Genomic DNA, 12,196 nt, shown 5'->3' on the forward strand with positions numbered 1-12,196 from the left:
AAGCACTTTTCATCAAAGTTCCCAAGTGCACTATAAATAATAACAAATCTCAATGCCCAGGAACTAGGAAAGAATCCCTGTTGTAAAATCCTTCTTTTTATTGGAATGGAGGAAGGTTAAAGTATTTTGTGCTGAACCTTTGGCAAATATTCAGGCTGCCTCTGCTCCAGAACTTGGAATTATGCATTCTATTTCTCCCTGAATTATTTCAACATTAAAAGGATTTTTACAAAACTATCTAGGACTGGCTCAGCTGCATGTGAGATTACTCTGATGAGAGAGTTTATTTATGGCTACTGTGAATATCACTCCATCTGTACAGCCTAAATATGTCCTTAAAAATACATGCTAATTTATTTTTCTTTTCCAATGACTGATGCAGAAGAATGAAAACAGTTCCCATTCTTAGAGGGGAGAAGATGCTATCTGGTTGCTATTCCTCACGATCTTATCTTCCAGAAACAAAGTCCACTGAGGAAATCAAGTTGTTCTTTTTGGAGAATCGGCATTTTGAGAGAAAACCTGGTTGTTATTAGATTTCTTGTGCTACTGTCATCACTGACACGGTAGAAGAAAAAATGTGTTGTTATCATGTGAAGTTTTAATTTGCAAAGTCTAAACAACAGTGGAATGATTTCAGTGTTTGGGTGACTGCACTCCCATTTACTGGTGAAGGGTTACACTACTGGTTATAGTCTCTATTCTACACCCGTGCTTACGAGCGGGCTAACTACAGACTGGGATCCATGAAATGTATCCACTGCTGCACCACGGCAGGTGCCTGGGTGAAATCCTGGTGTGACTAGAATGTGTAGATATCAAAAGAACCCCCCGCCCCCCAAACAGCTACAAAATATTAGGATCAGGAGGGATCCTACAGACTCCTCATCCGACTCACTCATCTTATGGTCAATATGACAAAGCAGGAATGAGAACGTGGGTCTCCTAGCCCCCATTTCTGTGACTTTTCCATCTGCCTTCACTGTTGGATGGCTCGGGAAGACTGGCAAGGCCATGGAAAAGCTGGACAAAGGCAGGGGGAAGGATGCCCCAAGATCCTATAGCCTCTCTCCAGTCTCTGCTACTGAAAAAAACAATCTAATCTGGATTAATACCCTTGTGTGCCAACTCCCATGTGTCTTCATTTATTGCAAGGGACCTGGAAAGCAAGGTGGAGGGACTGGCACAATGGTACTGGGCAGGGGAGGGGAGGGGAGGAAGGCAAACAGGTGACAGGGTATAGAGTCTGGCCAAACAGACGTCAATGCACCGAACTGTAACAATGTACTTGGCCCTATGCACCACTTCTCAGCCAGACCCTTAACATTCACCTTAAGCAGACAGGCCAACATTGCAGGGCTTAGGGCTCTTAGCACTGATGATTAGGCCCTGAAAAATGTGACATTCAAAGTCAGAATCCTTCTTGTTAGCGATGAGAGAAAAATAGAATCTATTCCCAGACTAGGAGAGGTTTCATGAGCTTCCTCAAGTCAAGATGCGGTGTGAGCTCTGTGCCAAGAGTTTAAGAAAGAGAAGGAAATAGAAGACCTGGAATAGGTGAGCTTCCTCAGGAAATACTAATTGAATTAGAATATCATTATTGAGCTCTGCTTATGAGCTAGACAGAATCTCAAGTCCCCAGAGACATGAGAAAGCATAAGAGGGAGGGTAACACATTACAAGCTACACAGAAAAGGTACAACACACAAAGACACTTTCTTGGGTAACTGCCAAAGGGGCTCTGGTTGAGAAGAGGCTCCATGAACAAGGTGAGGAATGCACTTCGGGGGCCACCTGATTTTCTTATTTCCCAAAGGAAAGCAGGAGACACGGGATGGAGAAGCCATTAGGCTCTGGAAGGAAGGGATGCTAAGTCTCACACAGTTAGAAGTGTCTCCCTTGTTCTGCAGTCAAACATGAGCGTAACCCTTTGGTTGCCCTTGTGTGACCCCCCCCCCGCCCACCCCCCAGGGAAATGTCACAGTGGAACTCACAGAGCATTTCCCCTGAAACATGATGGCATTCACACAGCAAGTATACTAAAAACTGCCTCTGAAATCCCATTGAGGCGACACGGGCTTTTGAGGTTAAAACCCTAAGCTCCAGTTTTAACAGTGTTTTAGCTATGCTTACTTGCCATTAGGAACCCATGCTAGTGCTCATTTTATTATTGCTGGGATTTATTTTTAATCTTCTTTGAAAGATTGTTTTTTTCCCCCTCTGGTTCCATATTTTTGGTTACACTTTCAGTGAGTTCCCTAAATAATTTATTATTCTTTAAGATATTTTTCTTTGAATATTCTCAATTATTTAATCTTTGGCATGCCTTTATTGTCCTAATTCTCAAATTTAGTCTTTTACTTTTTACCTTTCTTAATGAAGTTTAAGGTCATGATGATTTTGTTCTGAAGAATCCTTAAAATCTTTTATCGTTTCATTAAATTTTTTAACCTCTTTTACCCTTTGATAATTTCTTTTTATTAAAATAATTTTGAGTTCGCTGTATATTTGCATTTAATCTTTACAAACTGCCTCAACCTTGTAGGATGTTTCAGAATATTTCAATATTACTTTTTATTTCCTGATCATTCTTAATCTTTTTTCCTTTTATTATTGGCATCTCCCAGCAAAGTGAGAAACTATGAGGATGACAGAGGGAGAAAATCATACCACAGAGATGGGGAGATGGAGTTTTTCCATTGTAGCAAGATGCCTCTTTGCATTTTTAAATGTTTCCCATCACCTTCAACTCTGACTCTGTAGTAGAACGTATCTAGATAATTCCAGAGACCCACAGGCAAAAATTGCTGAAGATGATGATTCTATTTGTGCAAACATTTAAACTACTAGATTGGGATTAGCACACAGTCCCTTAGACAATAAAGGTTCTAAAATGTGTGGCTCATTTATTTATTCCACTAACATTTACTGAGCACCTACTATGCATCAGAAACAGTGCTAGATACCAGGGATTCAATCAAGAATAAGAGAATGTGCCTTCCGCCCTCAGAGAGTTTACAATCTATTTGGAACATCTAAAGGTAAAGAAATCAGTATATACTGGTTTGTGCCGTGCCAGCTAATGTGTATTGACTGGTTGCCACGCATGGGGCTAAGTGCTGTATGTAGATGATCTCGTACGTGCTTTAAGGGCATGTGGGAGGAAACAAAATCCTAATTTGGAGGAAGAGTTTTCCAGAGGAAAACTGTCTAAGTTAGGCACTGAAAATGTAGAGAACAGCCAAAGGAAGGAGGGGTTAGAGGTAGGGCAGAAAGTTCCATAAGGCAATGGGACGCATGGAACCGCTAGGGAACCCAAAGAGGCTTGGACTTGGAGGAAAGTGATGTGTGTGGTGCTGGAGAGATGAGGCTGGAGAGGACAGGGGAGTGCAGACCAACTAGAACCTTCTAATTCACGTTACAGGGTCCAGCTTTCATTCCAAGTACACTGGGTAGCCGCTGGAGAGCTTAAAGCAAGGAGTGACAAGCTCAGATCTGGGTTCTAGAAGGATCCTCCCAGCTGCAGCGCGGAGGATAGTCCATAGTAACAGAGACCAGTGGGGAGTTTCTGGCAGTGATCCAGAAGAGAAATGGTGGTGACCTGCAAATAGAGTGGGAGCTGGAGAAGGTGGATGGAATAAAAAGATAAGCAGGGGGTGCAACTAACAGAACTTGGTTTGGGGGGAGCTGCGGAGGTGAGAAGTCAAGGAAAACGTCCAGATTTCTGCTCGTGCAAGGACAGGTGATGCCAGCGCCAGATACAGAAAAGAACGGGAGGCGGGTCTGTGGAAAGAGAAAGGGGAAGACGACGCCTGCAGTTTGGGGCAGGGGGTGTTGGATGCGCCCATCAAGCAGCCGCAAAAGAGGACTCTGGATAGGTCATGGTGGGGCAGTGGTCAGCCAGGAGGCGGCTGTTAAGGTCAGTGAGGGATGAGCTTACCCACGGGGTGAGAACACTGAGGAACATCAACCTTCCAGGGGACGGAAAGGAGAGGCGTCGCTTGCAAAGCACAGGAGAGGAAGGAAGGAGGACGGGAAGGGGGGATGGGAGGAAGACGTTGCTCGGAGAATCCAGAGATGCTCAGTACCCGGTCTGCTGCAGAGAAGTCAAGGAAGACGGGAGCGGAATTTAGCAAGAATCAGCAAAAGGGAACAGGAATGGGATACATTCCCAGGGGCAGCAGAGGCAATGCCAGATGTCTGTGGCCAAGACATGGAGGGAGGACAGAGCAGCAGATGCAGAGGACAATGTAAGGAGTCTGGTTGTGAAGAAGAGGAAAGAGAGAAGTAGCTGGAGGAAAGCACAGAAGGATGGCCTTTCTCTTCAAAGAAGGGAGGGATTTCAGCCTGTCTGTGCAGTGAGAATGGGGCCAGGCATGAGGGAGGGAAGGAAAATACAGGTGCAAGAGGACATAATCAAGAGAATGAGATTCTCAAGGAGGAAGAAGAAATGGATTCCAGAGCTTCAATGGAGGATGAACATTAGACAGGTGAGGCTTTTTTTTTTTTTTTTTTTTTTTTCATTGTAAAAGACAGGGAGGATGGGAGGGTGGATCCAGAGAGAGTTGGGCTTGTAGCCCTGTGATCTCAGGGTAAGGTGGTTTTCATCAGGAAAACTTCCATTTTCTCAGCGAAGCAGGCTGAGGGGGTGACGGTGGCAGGAGACGGTCTGAAATAGCTGCTGTAGAAAGGGAAAGAGAGTTGACCAGGCGAAGTCTGAAAGCCTGGCAGATGCTGGAAATCATGGAATCACGCACCAGGAATTTGCATAATTGCATAATTTTGTCCAGTAGAAACTCATCAGCGTCTGGATACACACTGGGAAAAGTAGACAGTGGGACTCAGCTATGGCCCCAGGGATCCCAGCTTTAGAAAGGAAAGCACGTCACCTCACATGGCTCCACTGAGGCTGCTTCTCCCAGCAGCAGGGGAAAGCTTCAGGGGGAGGAAAGAGTGGCCCTTTTCATCTTTGTCAACAGCCCTGGTCTGTTTAATCAATACTACTTCTTCCTATGTGACTTAGTTCCTTAAGAAGTTGATGGGGTATATCCCAAAGTCCATATTCCTCTTAACTAATGTGGAATATGGTTATAACACGTTCCCTGAGAAGATGTCTTCAAATTTTGGGAATACAATCTATGGAGGCCTGAAAAGAAGATTAAATTGTGAGCCAAGAGATCAGGGTTCACAGCTAGTCATTTGTCACGTAACCCTTGATCAAGTTTCTTAACCTCTACAAGCCTCAGCGTCTCCTCTGTAAACTGTGGATGATCCACCCAATGAGCAGGACTTCAGGAGTAAATAATCCCACGTATCCAGGCACCTGCACGATGATCACTCAACTAATGTCACTTTCTCCTGCCCTCCCTCCAGGCCTGCGCTTGTGTGCTTCTATAACTTAAAAGGAACATTATAGAAAACTAAATGTCATGGGTCTATCATTTTCAAGCTTTTGGGTAAGACAAATGTCCCAAACTCCAGGACCCCAAATTTCATGAATTACTCTTGCTACATGAAATGCATGCTGGTCTTTTCTGTTCTATTCGATTTCATGTTTAAAGATACGCTTGTTCCAACACAGTAAGTTAATTTCATAATCCAATAATGGATTGTGTCTTGCAGTTTAAAAAACACTGGGTGAGAGGCCTGTTTTTGTATCGCTGAAAACATTAACGGACCACAGAATGGAAAATGCTGAAGACGACTGCTCTAAAAGCGCTACACACACAGCTGACGTGAATTTCTCCCCAAACTGAAAGAAAGACAGGTCAGCTGACTTGCATGAAAGACTTGCCTTCTTGCTCACCTGGGCTGAGGAGAGTTGTCTTATCTGACCATGAATTCACAGCACTTGGCTTGCTTTGGAAACTCACCCATATCTTGGCAACACTCTACTTGCTAGATGCTTACTTTAGCATCTACTCAGTGTGAACAACTCAGAGGGCAGAGATGGGAAGGAGGGTAAGATAGCCAAGGGCAACTAAGGGTCTGCTCTTTGTACTTTCAACTAGAGAGTGTAGTTGATGCCAGTAGCACACTTTGAGGGGGAACTCTGGGCTCAGCCCCTCTACTCATTCACCCGCTGTGCTCAATCCAGACTGTCTTCCTTTCCCTCGCTAGGATGTCATGCTCACACCAATCCTAAAACGCTGTTCCCACCTTCCAGAACATCCTCAGGTTTCAGCTGAGCCATTGCTTTCTCTGGGACATCTTCTCAGATGCCCCAGATCTAGTGCTCCCATGGCACCACGTATGCCCCTAGTACCGCGCTTACACACTCATTCTGCACTCATTTACTCACTACGTGCCAGCACTACTGTAGGAGCTGGGAATACGGCTACGGACAAACGCCAGCCCTCAGGGAGCTTATACTCTAGAGCAAGAAACAGACAAAATAAACATATAACACTGTCATGCACCATAATATTATAAACTGACATATAACAATACAAATATTGGGCTGGCCAAAAAGTTCATTGGGTTTTTCCATAAGACGTTATAAAGAAAAAACCCCAAACAATCTCTTTGGCCAACCCAATACATGATGAAATCATCACACTTATAACTTCCCCTTCATCTGGCTGCATCTCCCCCCCACCCCGGGTGGGTTATACATACAGCGTGCGGCTCTGAGCCTCCCAACAAAAGCTTGATGGATGAAACCACAGCCATCAACTTTTTGGTTCTCTCCACTGTCCTAAGAATTTGTCTTGTTTTGGTCACATATAAGAGATAACTCAACCTTTACCTAATCTTCTGCAAAGGGTCTGTTCTGCACATTTAGTGTCCTTAATACTAACGCCACGCTTACTTGATTCTCCACAACTATTCATTGCTAAAGCACGAGGTCCTTCACATAAGCAGGGGCAGCCCTCCCTAGAGAGACCCGGTGTTTATCTGTCAGGAGCCCTCCTGCCCATGGGTTCCCTAGTCCTCCAGGAGGTGCTGGAGTAATAAGTCCTCCAATTATTCTTCGCTAGAAAAAGGGACATAAGCACGAGGTGAGATAGGAAAAAACAAATTCAGGAGCAGCATCGGCCCAGAGAACCCCCACATCGTGCACCAAATGATTTGGTAAAAAGCTAACTGGTTAATTGGTTAACCTCACACCCATTAGGATGCCAACTATCAAAAAACAGAAAATAACGGGTGTCGAGTATTGGCGAGGACGGGAGACACTGACACCCTCGTGCGCTGTTGGTGGGAGTGTCACATGGTGCAGCCGCCATAGAAAACAGTGTGGTGGCTCCTCAAAAAACTAAACCCGAAATTATCATTTAATCCAGCAATTCCACTTCTGGGTATACAGCCAAAAGAATTTAAAGCAGAAATTTGAAGAGATACATCCATATTCATAGCAGCACTACTCGTAAGCCAAAATGTGGAAGCAGCCCAAGCGTCCATGAACAGATGAATTGATAAACAAAATGTGGTAGATACATACAATGGAATACTATTCAGCCTTAAAAAAGGAAGGAAATTCTGACACGGGCTACAACATAGACGAACCTGAAGGACATTAAGCTAAGTGAAATAAGCAATTCACAAAAAGACAAATACCGTCTGATTCCATTTATATGAGGTCCCTAGAGCAGTCAAATTCAAAGAAAGTAGAAGGGAGGTTTTAAGGGGCTGGAGGAAGGGATGGATGGGGAGTTATTGTTTAATGGGTACATAGTTTCAGTTTTGCAAGATGAAAAGAGCTCTGTAGATGGATGGTGGTGATAGCTGCATGACAATGTGAATGTACTTAATGCCGCTGAACTGCACATTTAAAAATGATTAAGATGGGAAATTTTATTACGTGTATTTTATCACAATTTAAAATATTTAATTGGTAGGCCGTCTAGCTCTGTGGTTTATGGCAATGCTTGGCGATCACACCCACCGGATTCTAACAGTTACCAGCTGGAAGAGCTGGGCAAGTGACAACCTCCCTGAGCCTCCGTTTCCCCATCTGCAGAATTCGGATGGTGATGGTGGTGGTGACGGTGATATCAAATTTATATAAGCTTCGCAAAGATTAAACATTACAAACAGTAATGTCCGTCAAGTACAAATAAAATTGAGTATAATATCTGGCACATAAATTATAAATAATAATACATCAATAAAACCATGCCTTATTGCTTTTACTGGCTCTGATTACCATCAATAGTATTAGCTTAATTCAAAAGTTAACATCATAATTTTTTAAAAAATGATATAAATGAACTCACTTATGAAACAGACTCACAGATTTTGAAAACAAACCTATGGTTACCAAAGGGGAAATGTGTGTGTGTGTGGGTGGGGATAAATTAGGAGCTTGGGATTAACATACATACACTACTAAATATAAAATAGAAAACCAACAAGGACCTACTGTATAGCACAGGAAACTCTACTCAATAGTCTGTAATAACCTATATGGGGAAAGAATCTGAAAAAGGATATATGTATATGTATAACTGAACCACTTTTGCTGTACACCTGAAACTAACATTGTAAATCAACTACGCTCCAATAAAATTGAAAAGACAAAAGTTAACATCAATCTGTAGAAGTATGTGCTGCCAGAGTGAGTGGCTCTGAATATCTGCTAATTTAATCCCAGAGCAGAAATCTATGCCTGTAGGCTTAGGATGTGCTATTCTTAATTTCAGAAACCTCTGGTTCTCATTTTGCACCAAGGATATCTTTAGATGACAGAGCAATGTGAATTTGTGTATAAGTGCTTGACAGGTTAAAATAATGAAAGATGTTTCCATTATTGCAAGGAAACACCTTTTCTCTTTTTCGCCTCGACATCATGTTTTCCTATGAGTTTCTCCTAATTTCTGCCTTAACAGTTAAAATACATATTAGAAAGCAAACCTGAATGATTTGCTGCTTGAAAACGAGACACTTAAAGTTTTAAAATAGACAGAAACAGAAAGAATGAGTTTAATGCTATGTCATGTCACCACAAGACTAATTTCCCTACTTTTTAATTACAATCTGATTTTGGGCAACAAAATTATGTAAATATGAAACCACATTATACATCGGTATTCCCTGGGACTTATAACCATTTTTTATTTTTATGAAATGATTTGTGAAAATTACTTGAAAAACAGATAAAAGATTGAACCCTCTAAAATGGAAGCCACCTGAAATCAAAAATACCCTTATTAACAAACAGTCACATTTGATTACTATATCAGCAATACTTTCAAGGGCCAACAACATAATCAGTAACTCTAAAACATGAAATGCACTAAGAACAGGAAGTACTAATTCCAATTCCTATTTTAAAGGAAGGCAAATGTCCTATCATCAAATTCTGCATTATAAGGAGATTTGTGGAGCTTTACTCCTAATCTCCTAGTAGATTTCTACCAGAAGCCCACACTCTCAAAAGAAAATCCTGAACCCAGTCTACATGGAATTTTAGATAAAACACCAAATTCATGACACAAAAGAATTTCGTCTTTTCCACAGAAGAGAGACAATATATTACAATGGCATGAGGGACCTTTATAGAAATGGCCAAAGACAAATGGGCTATTCGAGGGAGCCTCCAGGACCTGCTGTGAACAAGAGAAATCTCATCTCCGTGTTGAGAGGGATCTTTGAGATTTGAAGAAGGACCACGATGTGACTTACTGAACAATATCCCTGCATACCCGAAAGACAAGTGACACATCGGCAAAAGAAAGTTCCAGTGTTGACCTATGTATCTTCCAAACAGACTCAATAGGGAGTGTCTGTTGGAGGGAGGAGGGTCTGGGAGAAGGAAAGCAGCTCAAGCTCGTCTGAGAGCCACCTGCCATCCTGAGCAACCATCGCACAAGACAGTGGCGGAAGTGAACAACTGATAAGGCGGAGGGGGTGACAAGAGTCCTCCCTGGAAGTTTACATTTTAAAAGTTTACAAGAAAAATCACAGGGTCTGAAACAAAGGCTGGTGATGCCCACAGGTTACTCTTGAAATCAGAGAGAAAAGTTTACGAGGGGGGGGGAACCCCACAACAAACCAACTTAATTTCGACTTAATTGCTAACTTGGAGGAGCTCCACAGCTGGGGCTTTGAAGGTTTTAGAAGCTCTTCCCATGTTGCGTCTTTAAATATATATATGTTCAATCAGCACAAGAAAGACTAACCAGATCAGTCTGTGGCAGACACCTGCCTCAAACAATGGCACTGATCTCCGAGGGATTTTAAACAGCTGTGCATAAACTTCAAAAGTAATTTGCAACCAAATTAGTAAATGTCACCCTCCTTCCCACCAGACACAGCATTTTTTAAAAGACATTAAGCATCCACCGTGAGACTGCCATTTTACAAGAGTTAACAAAGTTGGGGGGGAAATGAAGATGGTGATTCACAAGTTTGGGTGTGGGGTAGGAGTGGGGGGACCCGCACCTTACGAACAGGGCTTGTCTATCAAGTATCCCCATCAGGAAAGGTCGGTGGTGGTCACAGGTTCTAGAGAACAATGTAAGGAGAGCAACAACCAGACTCGTGTTCAGAAAGGGCAGGGCACCTGCGGGACCCGCACGTTACCGCTACCTAGGGACAGATCATCCTTGGTTTGGGTCATTCCCTCCACGGACACAGAGCGGTGTCCTCTCCTTCTTCTCCCCGTGTCACCACCCCCCTCCTTGGCAGCTCGGTCCATCACCGAATCATCTTTTCTTAGCACCACTCTGACCAGGACAACCCCGAAGGGCAAGGCAGCTCAGCAGTGCCGTCCCGGCAGAAACCCCAGCATCTCCCAGGTGAGGCTGCCCCGGGCCTCTCTTCCTTGACCCCGGGGGGAGTGCCAAGCCGTTAGCATGAAAGGTCCATTTCACACTGATAACCGGGGCTCTTAAAAACCCAATAAAATAAAGACACTGACTCTACTTTCTTAACATGTGGCCCTCAAAGCTGAAAAACATTCTCACCAAGGTTACAGGATTGAGCACCAGGGAAAAAACCACTCTCACCCACAATTACGGCATGAAACACCACTTTTTTTTTCTTTGTATCTATCAAAACCGGCCTCGCCCTGACGACGGCCCCTGGAAACAAACCAAGTTTGTTTATAGGCGAGTGTTAGCAGCCCTATCCGATCCTCTAACAAATGCCAAGAAAACTGAAGTTATTTTCCTCTGCGGACAGGTTGCCACTGCACCAAACACCTCTCCTTCCCAAAACATGCCGAGAACACAAAACTTTCCGCCGCCCTCCTCCCTCCCTCCCACCCAAGCCGTTCGTTCAGGTGAAAGAAAACCCCAGAAGCAAGAGGCGGCGGCCCGGCCCCTTCCCCGGTGGCCTCCGCCCGGCCAAGGTCCGCGCATCCCGGGCACCCCGCGCGCGAGAAACCACGGAAACTAGACCCAAAGTTTGCGGCTCGAGTGGCCGTTTCCGAGTTCGCCATCAGCCTACTCGCCCCTTCCTGGACCGGCTCGGAGCCGGAGCCCGAGCTGGGTGGCCACCCACCGCCCCTCGCAGGGCGCACGGCCCCGGCCCCGCGGCCCCTGCCCTCCCGGTCGGCGCCCGGCGCAGGGACCTACCTGCGGGCGACGGCGGTCCGAGCGCGCGGCTGGGCGGCGGCGGCGGCGGCGGGAGCGGGCTGCCGGCGCGGTGGGTGCGCCCGCGGGCGGCGCCGGCCAGAGGGCGCTAGTCACCCCGCGGCCCCGCCGCCGAGACTGCTCCCCCGACGCCCTCCCCGGAGCCGCGGCCCGCGCACCACCCGCCGCGCGCCGCTCTCCCCGAGGACCCGCCCCGCGCTCCTCCCCGCGCTCCTCCCCGCGCTTCCGCTCGCGGCGGCTTCGGCCCTGAGACCAGGACCCATCCCCGCGCTCGGGATGCTGAGCCAGGCGCCGCGCGCGGGCAGAGGGGCCCCGAGTCCACGTGACTCTCCATCCAACCAAACCGAAAAGCGAAACGAGCCTTCCCACGGGAATGCTCAAGGTCATTAGGTAAAAAGAACTTCAGCTGTTTGGCCAGCTTTTTCCACTAGAAAGGGCTAGAACCCTGTTCTTTTAAAACGACCCACCTGAGAAGGATTTGGTGCCGTTCTGTCCGCTGGATAATCTTTCCTCGGTTGTGTCCTACCTCTGACTTTGTTTCTGCACAGTCGTTTTATATATCATTTCCAAGTTGCATTGCTTTGAACTTGACAGCCCTTGAAGCTGTAGTGCAATGTCTTATCAGTGCATTTGTCATTGGAAGAGTTTACGCCTGG

At 45.4% G+C, this 12,196-nt stretch overlaps 1 protein-coding gene across 1 annotated transcript in view; it reads right to left on the bottom strand.

Annotated features, from left to right (window-relative positions):
* The window catches only part of PRKCQ (protein kinase C theta), a 153,443-nt gene extending 141,758 nt beyond the window's left edge, over positions 1-11,685 (bottom strand). The window contains exon 1 of the mRNA XM_082387147.1: positions 11,523-11,685. The gene's annotated coding sequence lies outside the window, so the exon portion shown is untranslated. The remainder of the gene's footprint in view (positions 1-11,522) is intronic.
* Positions 11,686-12,196: the final 511 nt, after the last annotated feature.

Source organism: Balaenoptera borealis (genome assembly GCF_965194805.1).
Source record: "Balaenoptera borealis genome assembly, chromosome: 3".
NCBI lineage: Eukaryota > Metazoa > Chordata > Mammalia > Artiodactyla > Balaenopteridae > Balaenoptera > Balaenoptera borealis.